The 21,787-nt window shown below is 37.4% G+C and overlaps 1 protein-coding gene across 8 annotated transcripts in view; it reads left to right on the top strand.

Annotated features, from left to right (window-relative positions):
• Spidr (scaffold protein involved in DNA repair) overlaps positions 1-21,787 on the top strand; it is a 388,190-nt gene that overhangs the window by 166,023 nt on the left and 200,380 nt on the right. Inside the window, exon 1 of one of the 8 annotated variants that reach the window (XM_074068503.1) lies at positions 18,313-20,117. The exons of the other annotated variants lie outside the window; for them this stretch is intronic. The gene's annotated coding sequence lies outside the window, so the exon portion shown is untranslated. Of the gene's footprint in view, positions 1-18,312; positions 20,118-21,787 lie in introns of those variants that run through there. 8 annotated transcript variants of the gene reach the window in all.

The following is a 21,787-nucleotide window of genomic DNA, read 5'->3' as shown; positions in this document are numbered from 1 at the left end:
GGGTGAACCTAATAGTCTTCATCTGGTACCTACCCCCTTGGAGGCAGCCAATTGCTAGCACTCCTTTTCCCCAGGGCAGATCATGGTGGAATGAGGCAGGACTCTTTGACCTCCTTATGCTTTGGCCCCTGCTGTTGAGTTCACCAAGGTGGACTGGTACAGATGGCTATAGCTAGGAAGAATGGTCCATAGTTCTGGACATAGGAAAACAAAAGAGTAAAAACCAATACAAAAATCATGCCAGACACAATTGTATTCCTGAATACAAAAGAATTGCTATAAAGGCCATCACTGAGACAACTGGTAAAATCTAATATGGATTGCATATTACATTATAGTATTGTATCACTGCAAACTTTTATCAATAACCATTATACTGTGGCATGGTTGGATGAAAACATGGAGGGCAAGGACAGCAGTTCAGAGCATGTGTTCTCTTTACTTGCCTTGGTTTAAGGGCATGGACATGAAAAGGTTTATAGCAGTCCAATATTGAATGATTTGTTTTTAAAGTAATTCCATATCAACGTCTCAAATGACACAACAACCTACAAAGAGGTAGGAAAAAGCCCTCCATAGAAGGAGGGGCAAGACCTCTGCCTTTCACCCATATCATGCTACATCTGGATTATATCAAGAACCCTTTGCTCCCTAAACTGTAAAGATAAAGCCTATGTAACTACACCCTTGTGCACCAGATTTGCCCCTTCTCCATGCCAAATATGAAGAAACAGGACATGATATGGCAAGAATGGCCTGTAATCCCCTCTAGCACCAAAGTCCTAACCTAAATAAATTGTCTTCAGAACACAGTATGACTCCTTCATTTCTACTGGCCAAACTTTAAAACCAGAACCTTGCAAAGTAAGCAGCATTCTTACCAAGTGTCTTTCCTCTACAGAAGAATTTGTTCTGAAAATCTGTAGTCTCTTATAGGTAAGACCTGGGGCATTTTTGCCTTAATGAATTTACTTCCTGCACTTTGGTGAATGTAAGTCAGTGGTTACCAGAGAACACCAAATTATAAGGGCCAAACAAGAACTTCAGTCTTCCAGACTTTCCCTCCAAAGTAATTCTTTGGTTCCTAGGTTGTTTAATCTTAATGTCAGTTTGATTGGGTTGAGAAAAGCCTAGGAGATTAGTAAAATACACCTCTGCAGTTGTCTGTGATAGTGTTTCCAGAGAGGATCAGTTCATAAGGGCTGTGACCCAGTGAATGGATTAATCCCTTGATAAATTCATAATATTGGGAGCTGGTGAAAGTTAGAAGGTGGGCTCTAATTGGAGATAGTAGGTTACTGGGAGCATGTCCTTTATGGCTTTATCTTGCCCCAGTCATTTCCTGTATCACCTTTTCTCTTACTTCCCAGCTTCCATGATGAGATTGCCCTGCTCTGTCACATGCTGTCCATGATCGTGGACTGATACCATCGTGAAATGGTATCATTTCATCACGATGAAATCTTGAGCAAAATAAACCTTTCCTCCTTCAAGTTGTTTATGTCAGGCAATCTCTCACAGTGATGAAAAAAGTATCTAATATAATACCTTTCCCATTTCACTCTACCTTTTTGCCTCATACCTGAAGTATTTCAGTAGTCTCCAGGGAGTAATCTGCCCACTTCTTGGCCCTTCATTCTCCAAGCCATTTTAACTTCTCTTTCTAGTGTTGCCACATCTCTGACAAATTTACAAAGCTTAGCTGTGGCCACATTGCTCATCTGCTCTGATATCTTAGATGGTTGCTTGTAGTGTGCAACATTATAGCCTGCTTCTTGGTGTGCATGTTAAGATTTCCCTCATATAGCTTGTTCAAGTGTATTTATTGTTGTGACCCAGGTAATAAATCAGCTCCATATTACTGTTATTTCCACTCTCACTCTGCCTGGAGTGTCTTCACTCTTCATTTAAGACATCTCAAATTCCACTTTCTCTTGAAGTCTGTTCTGATTCTTTCCAGCTGGATGAGCCCATCTTCAATGTTTGAACCTTTGTAATTTTGTTTTGTTTTAATTAGTGTTTCCCATATAGTACTTTGTCATATTCTGCTTAAAGTAAGAACGCTACATAGGTTGACCCTATCTTACTGCTTCCAGATTTCTAACTCCTTAAGAACAGAAACTGTGGATGGATATGGCATAGTGCCATACAAAATATAGATCTTCTGTGATAGAAATTGTTATAATTTGGAATTATATTTTAGAAATACTCATTTATGAACCAGACATGGTGGTTCATGGTTCTAATTCCAGCACTTGGGGAAGCTGAGTCAGGAGATCCCAAGTTCTAGGCCAGCCTGGGCTACATGGCAAGACCTTGTCTCAAAATAAAACAAGAAAACCTGAAAGACATGCTTATTTCACAAAGGTTTATGTGTAAGACTGCAAGCAATAAGAAAAAAAAAAAACAGAATTAATGTCACAAATACCAATTTTAAGATATTTAATCATAAATTTTATTTCCTGAAGAACATTTAAGAAATTAGTGCTACAAGACTTCAAAAATAGGGCGTTATTTTTAAGTATTGTGCTTTATTTTGAACACTTAGTGATCAAATTTTTATGTTTTGAAGACCTATTTATGTTTCAGTAGCACCATGAAAGGAAAGTTGAAAACATTGATAGCTGCTACCCTGCTGACTCTGGGAGCAGAGAGGTGAATAAGCCCTGCAGCCCCAGGTGTGAGCAGGAGGGAAACCTCATAGTGCTCTGAAGGTGAGGTAATCCAGTTGTTTTTTCTCATTTGTATCCCAGGATTTGGAAATGGTCCATTGTATGACAACTCCTTAAGAACACTTTTCCCAACTAGGAGTTGGTAGATTTTTTTAAGGTTTTAATCACTGTTATTATTGTGGTAAGATTTGCTTTCTTAGGAGTTAGATATCTACTGTGTGGAATTAAAAACAAAATCTAAACCTTTTTGTTTTTTAAAAGGTATGTAACAAAAAGCCTCATCAAGTATTTTAAGTAGAGCATTCTTTTAAAAAGTTTTATATTTACTTTAGAAAGCAGAAAGAGGATAGTAAATTGTAGAAGCATTCTTTAAAACTTCATTTTGGAGCCAAAAAAAACCAGGAAATACCTGTTTTGCAGTCAAATTTTATTTTTTATTTATTTTTTTTTTGGTGGCACTGGGGTTTGAACTCAGGACCTCACACTTGCTAGGCAGGTGCTCTACCGCTTGAGCCACTCCGCCAGCCCTTGCAGTCAAATTTTAGCCAATTCATACCTATCAGCTTTGAGAATGCTTTTTTTCCAAGTCCTTTTTAAAGCTGGCTGCAATATCCCTCTCTCTGAAGGTTCCCTTCCTGTTCTGAGGCTCCCCACCTTTGTCTTACTCTGGAGACAGGGTCCCCACAGATATTTCCCTAACCTTGCCTCCCCTCCAGAAGCTGGGCCCTGTACCAGATAAATTGGGAAAATGAGAGTCTGGGCTGTGGCTTAGGATGATCTCCAAGACCACCACTTTGTTGTTCATTTTTAGACAGTATTTGCTGGTTTCATTGGTTCTTCTTTTATCTTTTTAAAAAAATCAACTCAGGTACCTTCTGACTTTGGATATTTTTCTTTTGCTTGTATCGCTGCACTTCAGTTTTTTGGTGAAAAACTCTTTAACAGCTCCTTTAATAAAAATAAAAGAATAAGTTACTAAATACTCTATTGCTATTTTCTTTTTTAGATATTTTAATAAGAGTTTAAATTAACATTTAAAAAGTGCCATTTAAAATCTGTCCATTTAGTAAGAACGCCATATGTTTTTATTTATTTTTTTTTCTTTTTCTTTTATTATTCATATGTGCATACAAGGCTTGGTTCATTTCTCCCCCCTGCCCCCACCCTGTCCCTTACCATCCACTCCACCCCCTCCCTCTCCCCCCCACCCCCTCAATACCCAGCAGAAACTATTTTGCCCTTATTTCTAATTTTGTTTTAGAGAGAGTATAAGCAATAACAGGAAGGGACAAGGGGTTTTGCTGGTTGAGATAAGGATAGTTATACGGGGTATTGACTCACATTGATTTCCTGTGCGTGTGTGTTACCTTCTAGGTTAATTCTTTTTGATCTAACCTTTTCTCTAGTACCTGTTCCCCTTTTCCTATTGGCCTCAGTTGCATTTAAGGTATCTGCTTTAGTTTTTCTGCGTTAAGGGCATATGTTTTTATTGATTGATTGATTTCAGTGCTTACTTATTCTAGGCAAGCATTAAGTGCTTACCCTTGAGGCAAACTATGTTACTAGTCCTAAAACTCCATAGTTTGGTTCCTGGGATGGTTGTTCTTAATTGTCAGCTTGATTGTTTATTCACATGTGCATACATTGTTTGGGTCATTGTTCCCCCCTACCCTCCGCCCCCTCTTTCTTCCCCCATTGCCCCTCGCTTCCAGGCAGAATCTGTTCTGCCTTTATCTCTAATTTTGTTGGAGAGAAAACAAAAGCAATAATAAGAGAGACAAAGTGTTTTTGCTAGTTGAGGTAAGGATAGCTATACAGAGAGATTCCTAGCTTTGCTTCCATGTACCAGTGTGTTACATCCCAAGTTAATTCATCTCTTACTGACCTTTTCACTAGTTCCTGATCCCCTTCTTATGTTGAGCTCTGTCACTTTAAGGTTCCTGTATTATGAACTCCACATTTTTTAAATGGTGTTGTCCAGAAGATTAATAGAATCTTACCTATTATTGGGGTCATCATAAAATGTCATGTTTATTGTTTGGACTATTGAGAAAAATTTTATGATCTACTTAGCAATTCTATTAGGATTATATTGCATGCAAATATTTATTTCTATTTTAAAGTAATACATTTTAAGGAAAATACTCATGATGAAAAGAAGCATTTGTTATTGGAATTATATGAGTATCCAATATCTGTTGAGCTCTCAAACTGATATTTTCAAGTTTCATTTTCATAAATTTAGGAAGTACTGAATAATCTTATTTCAAATATAGCAAGTTATAGATGGGATTTTTCTCAAAGAATAAAAGAGAACTTTTGACCTGAAAAACAATTTCTAAATTAATTTATTAACTTGAGAAGGAAATCCACTTTTTATGAGAAATGGCATTTAAAAATGCCAGTGTATCTGGGAAATAGAAGTAAAGTCAGCATAAAGAATTGTTTCTGAATTACAATGGAACTGTGAAAGATTCGTATCTACTATCAGACTACATATTTACTTAACTTACAGAATTCTGACAGTTGACTCTGATCCAACTAAAGGGGTTTAGGATACTAGTTTCATAGGGCTTTTGTGAGAATCTAATGATATTATACCACTGAAAATCTTTCACAAACTTTAAAGCACAAGTATTCCTATCAAGTGGCTTTGCACTATGTATGGCTGTTATGATGGCTGTTAGCATTTTGTTCAGTTGTATGTAGATGAGAGACTTTCCCTTCTCTAAGCATTTCTTTCATTTTCATTCAGCAGGAAGTTAGCTTGCCCTGCTAATTAGCAAGCTATTTCTTATTTTGATTCATTTTGAAAATATTATTTTGCATCTCTTAGTCTGGTATTCATTGGCATGATTTGGGCATCATTTATTCATACATTCACCTGAGGGAAGGAGAAGTGAGATGGAGCTTACTGTAATGTTCTGCATTGATGAAACACTGCCATCCCAGTGAGTATTTGAGATTATTGTAACCAGCTTTGTTTCCATGACAGTATTTTTATAAATTTACTGTTTGGTTTCTTATCTTGCTATCTTGTATGCATATATATTACATAAGCCAAGAGTCTGATCAAAGCAAATTATATGGCAACAATAATGCCACCAGGCGCTGAGCATGTTAGAGCTGATATTAATGAAGGCGTCTTTCTAATGTATATTTTCATGTCTGAGAATTGACCTGGCTCTTCCTAAGTGAGCATTTTATTCAGTGGTATCCAAATCAGGTCAGTTCTCACATTATTCTTTTTGTCCCTTTCCTCTTAGATGGTTCTGGCCTCACCAAAAAGGATTTAAGTAACATACATGTATGACATCTTTTCTTTTAAAAAAAATTAAGTGTAATTAAAATAATAAATTCATCATTTTGGGGCAGGCACAGTGGCTGATACCTGTAATCTCAGCTACTTGGGAGGTAGAGATTGGGAGGATTGAGGTTTGAGGTTGCCCAGACCTAAAATGTGGTAAGACATCATCTCAACCAATAAGCCAGGTGTAGTGGTACATTTCCTGTGATCCTAGCTATGGGGCACATGTAGGTAAGAGGATCATGGTCTGAGGCAAGCCCTGATCAAAAATTGAAGGCCCTATGTATAAAATAACAAGTGAAAAGGAGCTAGGGGATGTGACTCAGGTGATACAGTAACTGCCTTGCAAGTGCAAGGTGCTGAGTTCAAACCCCAGTACCTCCAAAAAATTCATTATTTTAAGGTTTGTAGTTCAGTGGCTTTTAATATGTTCATCAAGTTGTCCATCTTTCACTGCAATCAATTTAAAACATTTTCATCACCCCCATTAGAAGTCCCATACCCTTTAGCAGTTACTTTTCATTTTCCTCACACCCCCAGCACTAGATAACCACTAATATGCTTCTGTCTTTATGGATTTACCTGTACTGGACTTTTCATATAAATGGAAGATTGATATATGTTCTTTTGTAAATGGCTAATTTTGTGTAGCATATGAGTTTAAGGTTCATCCTCACAGCATGTATAATAATCATTCTTTTTATGGCTAAATTTTGTTCCGTTGGATGGATGTGCCACCTTTTCTTTATCTATCTATCTTTTGATGAACATTTGGATTGTTTCCCCTTTTTCAACTATTGTGAATTATGCTACAATGCATACATGTGTACTAGTTTTTTAGAGACATAGGTCTTTGGTTTTTTTTATAGTACACCTAGAAGTGGATTGGCTGGCTCAAATGGCAACTCTATATTCAATATTTCAAGTCTGCCAAATTGTTTTCCAAAGCAGCTGCACCATTTCTTACTTACCAGTAATGTATGTTCCATACCAATTCCTTCACGACTTTGTCAACAAGAAGTATCTCTTTTTGGTTATAGGTAGTCTGTTGGATATAAAATGGTATTTCGATGTAGTTTTTATTTGCGTTTTCCTGATGGGTGATGATTTGGAGTATCTTTCTATATTTCCTGACTATTTGTATATCTTCTTTAGAGAAGTACTTAAAAATGTCTTCTGCCCATTTATCAGTTGAATCATTATCTATATTTTCTTGGTACAGGTTCCTCATGAGATATATGCTGTAATGTACTTTCTCCCATTATCTGGAATATCCCTTCATTTTGTCGATAGCAAAAGTGTTCTTCATCATAACATCTAAAGTCTTTTTTTTTTTTTCCTTCACTGTACTTGTTTTTGGTAAGGAGCCATTGCCTGATCCAAGGTCACAAGGTTTTTCTCCAAAGTCTTCTTCTAAAAATTTTATGGTTTTATCTCTGACATTTAGGTTGGTGAAACAGTATGAGTTACTTTTTGTGTATGGTATTTTAACAAAAAAAAAAAAGCCCAGGGCTGGCTACTCAGGAGGCAGTGATCAAGAGATTTGTGGTTCGAGGCCAAACCCAGCAAATAGTCCTAGAGACCCTATCTCAAAAAATATGCAACACAAAAAAGAACTGGCATAGTGGCTCAAGTGGTATAGTACCTGCCTACAAGCGTGAGGCCCTGAGTTCAAACCCCAGTCCCACCAAAAAAAAAAAAAAAAGTGTCCCAATTCGTTATTTTGTCTGGGAATATTTGCTGTTACAACACCATTTTTTTAAATTTGTTTTTAATTATCATATTATGGTACTGGGGGTAGATTGTGACATTTACAGAAGTGCTTACAATATATCTTATTTAAATTCACTCCCTCCATCATTCTCCTTTACCCACCCTCCCCCACTTCTTAGAATAGTTTCAACAGGTCTCATTTTTACATTTGCATACATGATTATGTAATATTTTCACTACATAAAGCCTTCTTCACCCTTTTCTTATATCCTCCCCCCTAACACTAGTACCAGCCCCCAGACAAGACCTGTTTTACCATCCTGTCCTCTGCTTTTCAAAAAAGACATTTTTGTTTGTCTAAGATATCTATATAGTTTCATTATAACCCGAATTGGTTCATCCCCTCCATTTTTCTCCTTTCTACCTTAGTCGTCTTCTTACAGTGATTTCAACAGATTTTAAAACATCTGTATTCACTGTCATATAGTACATTAAACATATTCACCTTCTTTTACTCTCCCCCTCTCATTAGTGCCCTCCCCACAGTGTGCCTTGATTTTCATTCTTGTCCTTTGTTGTTTAGTTGTTGGCTCATTGTTTAGTGGGATTTTGAGTTGATCTTATTACACCAGTACATTCAGTGACAGCATCATTTTTTAAAGATTATTCTTTCCTTATTGAATTTTTGACACCTTTTGAAAATCAATTGACTATCAGTACAAGTATCAGTTCTTTTCCACTGATTTATATGTTCATCCATATGCCACTATTGAGTTATATTTCTATTCTTTTTTTTCTTTTTTGGTAGAACTGGGGTTTGAACTGAGAGCTTTGTACTTGTAAAGCAGGTACTCCATAGCTTGAGTCATACCTTCAGTCCATTTTGGCTTGGTTATAAGGTATAGGGTCTTGAGAACTATTTGCCCAGGCTGCCTTAAACTACAGACCTCCCAATCTCAGCCTCCCAAGTAGCTAGGATTACAGGCATGAGCCACCAGCACCAGGCTTATGTTTCTGTTCTTATGCCTGTACCACTCTCTCTTGATTACTATTGTTTTATAGTAAGTTTTGAAATTAGAGCATGAGTGCTCAAACTTTGTTCTTCTTTTTCAATATTATCAGCCATTGTAGGTCTCTTGCATTTTCATATGAATTTTTGGATCAACTCGTTTCTTCTACAAAATGGCCAGATGGGTTTTATTTGTTTGTTTTTATTTTTGGTGGAACTGGAGTTTGAACTCAGGGCTTCAAGCTTGCAAAGCAGGGCCAGAGGAGTTTTTGGTAGGTTATCTTTAGATCAACTTTGACAACATTGCTATTTTATAAATATTAAATCTTCTAATATGGAATGTCTTTTCATTTATCAAAGTATTCTTTAATTTCAACTGTGTTTGTAGTTTTCAGAGTAGAAGCTTTACACTTTCTGTTAGATGTATTTCTGGGTATTTTATTTTTATATTATTGAATATATGAAATTTTTGTTTTTAATTTCAAGTCCACACTATCATTGATGTTGTTGTTGTTTTTTTTTTTTTTTTTTGCTATGTAGCTCAGGCTGGCTTTGAAATCTGTGTTCCTCTTCCTGCCTCAGCCTTTCTCATTTTCAAATTATAGGCATGCACCACCATGCCTGGCTACAGTTGATTTTTGCAAACTTGCTGAACACACTTATTACTTCTGATAGTTTTTAAGAGTATTATTTAGAATGTATGGTCATGTTGTCTGCTGATAGAGTTTTATCTTTTACTTTCCAGTCTAGATACATTTCTTTCTGTCTCTTTCATTGTTTCTTTCTCTTTCTCCCCCACCCCGCCGCCTATGCCTATTCCTCTCTCCCTCCTTCTTTCCCTCCCTCCCTCCTTTCTTCCTTCCTTCCTTCCTTTTTCTGTTGTCACTTCTTTTCCTCCTCTCCCCTTCTTTCCCGGTGGCATGCCAAAGGGAAGCACATTGCTGGCTTGCTGATCTTATGGTTCTTTTGCATCATTTTAATAATAAACAATGTATACAGACACTAGCATATATTCTATCTTGAATAATTCAGATCAGCAGTTTCCTTATTAAAGCATTCTGTGTTAGATATACTCATCTATGATCTAACACATTGTAATTTTAAAATCATACTTTCTAAAGGCAACCCATTGAATTATTTAAAAGTTGTTTGTTTAAAAATCAATATCATTAATTTTTGACTTGTAATGAATACTTTGAGAGTTTACAAAGCTTCCCAAATAGGCTCTAGAGAGATATTCCATCTGCTGACTGTAAAAATAAGAACAAATTCCTTGAATACCACTACTGGCATATCATAGATGTTCTGTTCTGTTTTCTGGATTTTTTTCTTTGCTGCTTGGGGGAAAGAATATCATGTCTACAAGGTCAAGATGTATATGTTTGCCATACCAACTTAGACCTAACATATTTGTGCTTACGTCACAGGCCTGTGCTCACAGGTCTGTGAACTACTGTTATCTTTTTCATAAAGAAAGAAGCTTGATGGACTGGTGGAGTGCCCAAGCGATAACACCATCTGCCTAGTAAGCATGAGGCCCTGAGTTCAAACCCAGTGCCGCAAAAAAAAAAATAAAGAAGCATGATAATGTCTTTTATATATCTGTATTTGAATAAGTGTGTGCAATTACCTAGCTGGTTCATTCATATCTGAAGTCCAGTGTTTCTAAATTAGCTTTTTAATGGCATACATAGTTACTTTCCCAATATGTATCTATTTTGCATATTAAAAAGAAAATATTTATAAATAACTACTATTAGATTTTTTTTTAATTTTTCTTTTATTATTCATATGTGCATACAAGGCTTGGTTCATTTCTCCCCCCTGCCCCCACCCCCTCCCTTACCACCCACTCCGCCCCCTCCCTCTCCCCCCACAATACCCAGCAGAAACTATTTTGCCCTTATTTCTAATTTTGTTGTAGAGAGAGTATAAGCAATAATAGGAAGGAACAAGGGTTTTTGCTGGTTGAGATAAGGATAATAACTACTATTAGATTTTTTTTTTAGATTTTTGTTTATTATTTAGAACAGAATACATCCATTTTCCTTCAATAACTTTTAGAAATTCTATCCGTTTTACAAAAGAAACCTAAAAAAAGTTATGTGGGTCAGTGAGTACCTTCCTGCTGTCTACCCAGGAGATGCTCTATAAATGCCTGTTGAATGTGGAAAATTACTTTGTAAGCCTGGCCCAAAAGACCAAAAATCGTATGTTCTCCCTCAAATGTGGACATTAGATCAAGGGCAAACACAAGGGGATTGGACTTTGAGCACATGATAAAAGCGAGAGCACACAAGGGAGGGGTGAGGATAGGTAAGACACCTAAAAACTTAGCTAGCATTTATTGCCCTTAACACAGAGAAACTAAAGCAGATACCTTAAAAGCAACTGAGGCCAATAGGAAAAGGGGACCAGGAACTAGAGAAAAGGTGAGATCAAAAAGAATTAACCTAGAAGGTGACACACACACATAGGAAATTAATGTGAGTCAACTCCCTGTATAGTTATCCTTATCTCAACCAGCAAAAACACTTATTCCTTCCTATTATTGCTTATACTCTCTCTACAACAAAATTAGAGATAAGGGCAAAATAGTTTCCGCTGGGTATTGAGGGGGTGGGGGGAAAGGGAGGGGGCAGAGTGGGTGGTAAGTTAGGGGGTAGGGGCAGGGGGAAGAAATGACCCAAGCCTTGTATGCACATATGAATAATAAAATAATAAAAAAATAAACTAAACACAGAAAACATGAAGCATATGCACTACTCTTGCTCGATGCATGACTCATGGCCCACTACATTGATATGTAACTAAGGATGGAAGCTCATGCAGAGTCTATGACTGTCAGACTTCTGGAATATACATTGATATCATCCAAATGACAGGGTTATGTTTGCACAAAAGTTGATTCTAAAAGTCTCTTATTGTTGGGAGTTGCCTTTAAAATACTGTGTGTGTGAGACCCTACAATCTCTCCTGTTGAGCAAACTCAAGTACCTGAGATGGCTCCAGAAACATTTGGTCTCCTTGTTATCTGTCTAACTATACTTAGAAAGTAAACAAGCCACTATTGCCATCTTTTTTCTTAACTGGAAGAAATGTACATGTTGTCCCAGAGGTAGTCTTTATTTCCAGCCTATCTGTGACTGATTTGAGAGAATTTTCTAGTTATCCAAGAAAACGTGCAGTATTCTATGACAATAGCCATAACCCCAATTTTAGCCAATTGTATTTGGTACCCAGGAGACAAAGAGTATAGGTGGAACAATGGAAATCAAATTCCTTACTGGACAAAGGAATTAAAATATTTAAATTACTAGTGGAGAATTGAGTTCCATGTCTTTCAGAAATAAAGAACATTAAGTGTCACAATAGTATTTCTTTTTCTTTTCTTCTCTTTTTTTAAGGTAGGAGTCTCACTATGTTGCCCAGGCTGGCCTTGAATTTGCCACCCTTTTGCTTCAGCCTTCTGAGTGCTGAGATTACAGATGTGCACCACCATGCCCGGCAACAGTACTGTTTTGAATGTGCTGCTTTTTCACGTCCTGCTGACAAAGCCAGAAGTGCCAGAGTTCCCAGCTGTGGGTGTTAATTTTGTTCTCTCTAACCTTCAGCTTTGTCCACTCCCTACGTAACCATATGTACCTAACTCTGTCATGTACATGGTATCATGTATAAAATTCTCATTGTTTTTGAGTACTGCCTTCCTACCTTATCTAATATGTTTTCTGACTCATTTTCTCAATCTTGTCCTATGAAATGGAATTTTTTACCTTCCATATATGTTTGCCTAATGTATTTTTCAAACTAGGGATATGTTATCCCCTTTGCTTCTTATAGGACTATTAGATATTCACAGAGTTCGGTTGCAGACTATAAAATCCAGTCTGGGTTGTAGAAGCAGTAGAATGTGTTTGAATGCTGCTTACCCAGAAGTGAGTAGGGGAAAAGGAACCTAAGCGGTAGTTTCTGCCCAAATTGTGCCATTGCAGCTGCATGTCACCAACATATTTGCTTCATGTCAAAATAAACCCTTCATACTTGCAGACAACAGAAGCAACATGTATACACTTGTCACAGTACAGGTCTCCCTAATATAAATAACTGGGGGTCTTTCTTACTCTTTAGAGGGCAGGTCCTAAATCTCTGTTTCTGTAGACAGTTCCACCAGGTGCAGGCTCTCAAAGTAATGATCTCCCTAGTTTAGGCACTCTTCTGTCTTGGAATTCTGTAGCCTATGAGTGAATTACATGTGTAATGTCACCAACACACCTTTCTAAAATAGGGAAAAGGGAAATGAGTTAACATGTATAAATATATACTTGACATATTGAGAAAGGAAGAAATGTGCATAGGTATGGGAGATCTCATTTTTATAAGTGGTTACTACCCATTTCATGATGAATTTGCCTGAAGATAGCCAAAGTATGTCACCAGGTATGTTGAACTTCACCTGCATTGTTGCTGGCAGAAATGTGGCAGACAGAGAAAGTAACACCAACCCTGAGTAAATTTGTATATTCTAGTGAGGGCAAATTGTTATGCTGTCCTGATAGAAAGGCTTTAGTGTAATTAAAACCTGCTACTTTGTGTCAGGCTGGTCCCTGAGAATTGATTGTTGCACTTGGCAGTTTGGAAACTGTATTAACCTTGGTTGTTTCCTTTACCACTGTGATCACTTATGAGCCCCCAAAAAAGCATTAGATACTATAGAAACTGTCAGATACAGATTTATAGCGTGACGTATCATGTCAAGATTTTTTTTTTTTTTTGAGACAGTATCTCAATATATAGCCTAGGCTGGCCATGAACTCACTAAGTAGCCCAGGCTAACCTCAAATTCCTACATCAGCCTTATTAATACTGGGATTATAGGTATGTACCACCAAGTCTGACTTTGTCTACTTGATTTTTGAAGTCTCCTCTCCAGAAAGCATTTAAATGGAACCCAGTATTCTCCCTTATTCTTTGTTTAAGATATTCATCCACATACTCTTCCCATATTGTAGCCATCTTGTTGCCAATTCTTTAGTCTTCCTTCTATCTGTGTGCTCTCTCATCTAAACTTTGGCTGTTTGTAAATCAGTATGATTCATGCTACAATCCATCTTTGCTCTTGGGGTCAGATGGGCCATAAGTTGTGCCATAAAAAAGTATTCTCAACCATCTAGCTAAGCAGTTGCAGTTGTCCCAGAATTGGGTTATCTTTACCTCAAGCCTTGTCCCCTGGGCAAACTGAAGTTAAGACACCATATAAAGCTCTGTGTATGTATCAGAACCTCCACCGGGGCAGCAATAGCCTCCAGCTATGGCTGATCCCATATCGATCCATCTGCTCCCAGGTTTGCCCTTTTTCTCCTCAGACAATTGGTCCTACAGATGTTTCCATGAGGCCATAAGTATGGGTTGGGTGTGGCAAGAGTAGGTATATTAAGAATATAGGTTTGAAACATTATTCACACCTGAGTATGCTGCATATACAACATTCACCTGAGGGCACAATAGACCTATCTCTCTTTGTAATCATGCAGATCAGACAATACCTAGTCCATGTTAGGCTATGGTCAATTTTTCATGTTATCTAATATGGCCAGATATTCAGTCTCCACTAGGAACCAGTCAAGCCAAGGTCTTGTTATTAAAGGAAAATAGTGACTTGCTGAATAGAGTATGACTCTGCCCCAAAACCTTGGGGCCTTCCGCTATGAGGTTTAGCTGAGTATCCCATTTGGCCATAAACATTCCCGTTGATCAAAAGGACTGAGGACAGAGGTGTTCGCATTGTATCCTGGCATATATGGAGAACTTCTTTCTCAGCCCTACTTAATGTTGCTAGCTTTACAGACTACTTAGTAAATGTGTCAGTTACATGTTGTCTCTAAAAGCCAGTAGGTATTTCTCCTTCTCCCTCCCCCATGGTATTGGTGCAAAGTACAAGAATTTTTTTTCACTCTGGAGGAAATAATCTCACTATACTTTACTTTATTGCACCAATAGAAATTTCACTCAGGGAGCAGGCTTCTGAAACTTTACACCATTTATGTTCTACTCCTCTGACACATACTTGTCTTACCAGGATATTCTGAGATTCCTGTTTCTTTCTGCTGATAAATCCTGTGACAGTGATGCCATCTTGTCTTATGGGGTAGTAAGATGGTTGAGATTCCTGTGAACCACTTAGGGCACAAAACCAGAGTTGACATAGTACTCAGGCTAAAAGTATCCTGCCACCTTCCAGGTGAGAGCAAGTAATTTCTGTTTTCTCTGCCTATTGGGGTAGGAAACCACACACACAATTATTTGTCAAATCTGATAAGGAGATGTGTTGGTTTTTTTCTGGTGGAAACCGCATTTGGATCAGCAGCAGCAAGTGCAGTGGTTATGTTTGTGGTAAGCCACTGTCATTCTCAAAGACCTTTCTGTCTTCCATGTAGGCCTGACCTGTACCTAAAGAGATGTTACAAGTATCACCATCCCTCACCTTTCATGCCTCCAATGATGGCATTTAATCTTTGTGATTGCCCCCAAAAGAAGCAGCATTTGCTTTCAGTCTGTTGCTTTGGCACAAAAATTTAGGAGCTTCTCTTTAGCTCTTCTAATCCTAACAATCCTCATCACAGTAATCCTATTTACTTGAGGTTTTGCTTTCCATAGTTATAGATATCTTCAGCTTCCTGCAATCCAAAAATATTAGGTGGAAAATTCCCAAGAAATAAGTTCTAAATAGCATGATGAAATCTCATGTTATCCTGCTTGGGACAAGAACCATCCTTTTGTTCAGTATATCCAGGCTGGATACACTGCCTGACCATTAGTCATTTATCCTTCTCAATTATCAGATCAACTGTGGTGATGCAATGCTTATGTTCAAATAATCTTTATTTTACTTAATAATGCCCTAAAGCCCCCAAGGAGTGATGCTGGCAATTAAGATATGCCAAAGAGAAGCCATGACAAAAGCTCTTGACTTACTAAAAGAAAAAAAATCTACTAAAGTTGCCTAGATCTACAGTATAAGATAGTGAAAGAGAGCAAAAAATCACATTCACATAAGTTTTATTATAATTATTTTATTTTAGTTGTTACTAATCTTTTGCTGTTCCTAATTTGCAAATTAAGCTTTATGACAGGTATGATTTATAAAATAAGACGTATAGGGTTTTGAGGGAAGACTACTGTACATAGGTCCAGACTCAAATGTGGAAATTCTACCTGTTTGTGAGTATATACTCCATCTGTAAACTCAGGTTCTTGGCAGGTAATCATAAGACAGACTCTAATTTGTTTCTGACAGCCATGAAACCTTCCACCTGACCAACAGACCCAATGGGACATATAGGTATTGAGTCGTAAGAGTCAGCGTTAGCTTGGAGATAATATCAAATAAATCCCAAGTGGTCCGATTATTTCCATTTCTCCTTAGAAGTAGTCGCATCTCTTTTGGGAAGGGTAGAAGGATGATTAGATTATTGCACATTGATACTTCCTTAAAGGACCCAATCTCTCCTTCAGTTGTAAGCCACAGGTCCCTGACTGAGTCTCCTGGGTCTACAAGAAAGACTGTTGACACTGTTATACTAGATCATGTCAGATCTTTGGCACTTGACCAATAGATCAGACCAGAGTTTCTCAGGCTTTGCAGTTACTCTGGTCCAATGAAGCCCTCATTAACTGTCTAACCCCCAAATATTCCGAGCTCAAACCATTATTTTGGTCTTCCTGCCCCTGTAAACTTAGTTCTGCTGCCTCTGGTGTCCCTGGCCCTCACAGAAGTTAGGGAGTCCTTCAAGATGCTTCTGCAATTCTGACTTTCCTGTCCATGACCTTCTAGGGGGATAGTTAGGATCCAAGTGAGCAGACCTGGTAAATCTCCTTACACCTATATTTTATCAAGATATTTCTGGCATAGATGCTAGATTTCTATTCTGGAGTGCTATTGTACTATACAAAAAAAATTCAAACTCCAGGTTACCATGTTTTAGGACCTAGGAGAGCACCATTGGTATACATGTATTTTGGCAGCTGTGATAATCTCCTAGTTTCATACTTTGTATATCTTTCACTAGTAACATGTTACAATACCTGAGAAAAATGTAATTTAAATAACATCTCAGAATACTTTCATATCCACTTTCTTTTCTGATAGCCTTTTGATATGGACAGAACTAGATTCTTAAAGTCTTGTTATTAATCAAAGAAATATAAATTAAAGTATCTTAGCAAAATGTTATACGCCAAATATATGTACAGTTTTCTATCTGTGTACAGTACTTCTCATGACAAAGAATGCAGCTACTACTTAGTCTTTGTAAAGCATCCTTAAATGGGATTTTTATCTTCCTTCTGAGAGCTGTTTAGACACTGTACTGTTGGGGTAAACCACAGAGGAAGGTCACTAGTTTAAACCCAAACTCTTTTGTTGTGCATCTCAACTTGTGTATATACTGATGCCTAAGGTGTCTTACCCATTGAAGATGAGTGGTAAACTATCCCTTACCCCCCAAAAAGTATAGTTTTGAAGATGAACTAAAATAATATGGCTTGAGAGCCAACTCTCTTCACTCTCATATTCTCATTCTCTCTCTCCATTCTCTCTCTCTCTCTCTCTCTCTCTCTCTCTCTCTCTCTCTCTCTCTCTCTCTCTGTCTCCCCACACATACACACACCTCCCCATCCCCCCAGACTGGCCATCTTCACAGCACAGTACAAAGGTTCTTATATGATTTAGTGCAGGCCTCAGTTACTGTCTCTTCCAGGGGGTTTGCTGGAGGCCTGAGCTTCCTGAAAGCCCTGACTGTGGAGAGGTGGAATGTTCTGTTGACGTCAGGGCCCCTCCTGGGAATGTTTTGCATTCCTCTTCCTGGCAGTGGTCAGGTGGCTTCCAGCAAAAATGAAGGACAACAGCTTCCAAAGAAGAAAAAAACAGAGGAGCAAAAGAACAGTTTATAATCAAAGTATTGTGGGGGAGGCACTTTTATTCAGAGCCAAAATTGAAATTAGAACCAGATGTCTTACATTCTGCTGCTGCATGAATGCTAAGTACATTTATTAATGACTATAATGGCTAAACTATTTGGCTTTTTGCTGAACTTGAAACTGCCTTTAAAAATTAGGGGAAAAGGACTTCTTTAGACGACATTTTAACTACGGAAGCAGCTTTCTAAGTGTAATAGCAATGAAATGGACACGCACAGTTAATGTACAGCTTGTTTTAAGGTCTGTTAACCTTCTGAAAAGTTGTTCTAAAACAAACAAACTGATCCATTAATATGCTTTTTGCTGTTCAAATAAATTCAAGTCATTCATTGAGAAGAGAAACTATTTTAGTGTCTTCTGAAGAATATTTTTTCTCAAAGTATTTACATTTTCAATGTAATTTCTGTCCATTATATTCCTGCTCAGACCAGATATTCAAAACAAAGCTCAGCAGTTTCTTAATATAAAAGCACAGGCTGTGCCAAAGCCATACAGCCTGGCAACGGTGTGTGCAACAGAAAAAAGGACAGTTACTGAGTTAAATTTTAAACATAACTTATGTTTTTCTTGTCTTCTAGCCACTGAGGTACCTTTCTTCAAATTCTCTATATTGCTTTAGCTAATCACAATTTGTATACTTTATTTTAAAATAAAATATTGTAGTCTTTTTTTTTACGTATGCTTTTCAGTAGCTTTTTTCTTATTTCACTGTAACAGCAGTTACATTAATGATAGTTCTCCAGTTTAGGTGAAATCCATTTGAATACTTCCTGTTATACATTGAAATGGAAAGTTGGCTTCCTGTTATGGGTTATGTTGCTGGTAAGGACTTTCCAGAAATTTGGAAAAGTGCTGACTCACAGTGTACAGTGGACTGATCCAGCAACAGTAGAGCTTAAGGGGGTTTTTCGAGCTCTTGGCTGAAACAAGCAAAATATGTGACTGTAATGTTCTATTTTATTTTTAGATATAGAGGCGGGTGTGAAGGAGAGACTGTTGCTCAGATGGGAGTCTTGGTAATAGCTTTAAAATGGTTAAAGTTCTTAGGTATGTGTTTCAGTGTATGTTGTTCTGCAGTCTATTGTTAGAATTTGGAACACTGGTTGTTTTTACTATATTAACCTACTGTTGTCGTCTACCTCTTGCTCACAGATGAACCACATAGTTTCTTAAGCTGGAGTGGTGGCTGTGGGCTCTATAATAATCACATTATAGTGCCTGCATGTGGGAGGTTGGTCCAGCATCAGGCCCAAGTATCAAACCTTTTATGTTTAGGCTTTAGAAGTCTCTGAATGTAATTAACAGTTTACTAAAATCTTTAAATATTAGCTGGCTAGAGTCAAGAGAAAAACTAGGATATTTTACTTTAATATGCCTGGCTCTGTCCTGTGTGTTTGATTAATTGATTTATTAAATTGCTTGAACCTGAAGTCACAGTATGAGATTTCTTTGTCATTTATTTGGCATTGAAATGACTGCTAGACTAGGGGTAGGAGTGGTTCTGTTAGAATTGACTATTGAAAGTAATTTGAATACCATGGTAGGAGAGACACAAAAAATAGAAAATACGATCTAATGTGGGAGATGAGGAAAACATAACATGCGACAGAGATGTTCATATTTCTTAAAAAGAAAAATATAAACATACTATAAATTTTACTCATGTGCTTTGAGCCTATCATCCAAACCAGCATGAACACACTGGTTTTACTGCATGTGTTACAGCTTTCAAAGAAGCCATGGCCTAGCACGCTTCTGCAGCACGACTCTGCTTGGGATCACATTCAAAGAAGCCATCAAATCATTTCTGCTGTTTCTGAGCTCTACCTCCTTATTTAATACATTGCTAAAGAATTTAAACAGTTATGTGTTAACCATAGGAATCCCAGAATCATAGAAGACTTTTAAAACTATTTCCCGTTTTCTTTAAAGACTAACAAAAGGAATGGTGCATGCTTTTGGAACAGAGACCTCTTGGAAGAGGATCCTCTGCTATTGAGGCTTCACTACACATCACACCCAGTAGCCATAGAGTATAATACTAGTGTGCTTCCTGACAACAAGCTCATCACTTATCTATCAGTCTCTTCTGATTAAAGATGAGAAGTTAGAAACCAGCAATATATTTTTGGTGCTTGTGAGGAATTATTAACAGAATGAAAGTTGTATTTCCAAGTGTGAGGTGGTATTCCCTGCTTTGAACAGTATGTGTTCTCTAACATTTAGCCAAGAACTTTGTTAATATGTGCCTGATATTCTGCATGAGAACCAAGTGAGTGCTGATGTGTGGTCGCCTTTAGCTTTGACGTCCACTTGTACAAGAGCCACTGAAAGTGATGAAGGGATCTTAGGGCTTGTCATCTTGTCATGAAGGAGCCTCTGGAAGGATCACAATCACCTTGGGTGGGCAGTCCATAAACCTCACAGCCAGAACAATCAAGTATGTTTCTGCCATTGGCACTCATAGGACTTGGTTGTGTTTATGTGATTTTTTTTTTGTCTATTGTTCTCAATTACTCTATGAAGTTCTAGATACTAAGGTTTCTGAGCTGTTTTCCTGTGTGTATCTCGTAAGTGTACAGACAGTTGTTTGTTGATTGAATAGCTGAAGGGTCTCCTGTGAGGCAGAAATAAATTCTTTCTTTCTGTAAGCATTCATGTTTATATGCACATAGTTCATGAAGTACTTTTTATTAAGAATTGTGGCAAACCAGAAATGCCTATAATCCCAGCACTTGGGAGGTTGTGACAGGAGGATCAAAAGTTCAAGGCCAGCCTGGGCTACACAGTGAGTTTGAGCGCATCCTTGGCTACATGCTGAGACCTGTCTCAAAAGAATTAAATAAAAACTTGTGTTAAAATATATGTAACTTAAAATTTACCATTGTAACTATTTTAGTGTCCATTTCAGTGATGTTAAGTACATTCCTAATGTGGGGCAACATCTCCATTACCCATTTTCATCCTCAACTCTGTTGAAGTCCCACTGAAAACAAGTTCGCTCTTCTGTACTCCAGCCCCTGGTAACCTGTTCTACCTTATGTCGATAGGACTTTGCCTACTGTAGGTCAATTAGTGGAATCATGAAATTTGTCCTTTTCAGTCTGTCTTATCTCATTTAGCAAATCTTTTCAGAGTACATCCATATCATACCATACATCAGAATTTCCTTTCTTTTTGAGGCTAAATAGTATCTTAAAGTATATATACCATATTTTGCTTATTCATTCCTGTGTTCACGAATATGTAGTTTTGTTCAGTCCCTTCAGTTCTTTTGGCTATAGGCCTAGGAAAAGAATTGCTAGATTACATAGAAATTGTTCGTTTTTTTTCATGATTCTTGTTTTCAGTGCTGAAAATCAAACCCAGGTCCTTGGACATGCTAGGCAAGCACTCTTATCACTGAACTGCTTCCCAAGTGCACACACCCCCCACCACCACCTTTTTTGGTAAGAGTAGAATTTGAACTCAGGGTCTCTCGCTTGCTAGACAAGTGCTCTGTCTCTTGAGCCACACTTCCCAGGCTGACCTCAAACTCATGATCTTCCTGCCTTCATCTCCTGAATGCTGGGATTATAGGCTTGTACACCACACCTAGCTGTATGTTTAACTTCTTCTTTTGTTTGTTTGGCCATATTGTATCAAATTCACTAAATGTATCCAAAACAACTACGTATAAAAGTAGACTTGTAATGTACTGACTTTCATTTTCTCAGAACAGCCAAACTTCTTGTATGAAGTTTTGAATAATATGTAGGCATTAGTTATTGGAAAAGTAAAGTTTGTAAAATGTCATAGTAAGGACAGTTTGTAGTTACAAAATCAATGAAGCGTTTGCTCATTTTCGTGGTCTCATGTTTAACTTTTGAATCTATATCTGTGGTGTAATTTGTATCATATGATGTAGGAATCAATTTTACTTTTTTCCTAATAATTTTATCATTACTTCCTGAATAATTTCCCCCTCCACCCAATTTTAAGTGTTTATCACGTAATGTATTCCTGTATATCATAGGCTGTGCTTCCTCATTATGTTGATAGATTTTCTTTTCCATTCTAATCTTTTCAGATAAACCAATATACTTTCTGTTGTTTGACTTTTTACTTTAA

This window comes from Castor canadensis, chromosome 3 (assembly GCF_047511655.1).
Source record: "Castor canadensis chromosome 3, mCasCan1.hap1v2, whole genome shotgun sequence".
NCBI lineage: Eukaryota > Metazoa > Chordata > Mammalia > Rodentia > Castoridae > Castor > Castor canadensis.
This window is presented reverse-complemented; position numbering and strand designations above follow the sequence as displayed.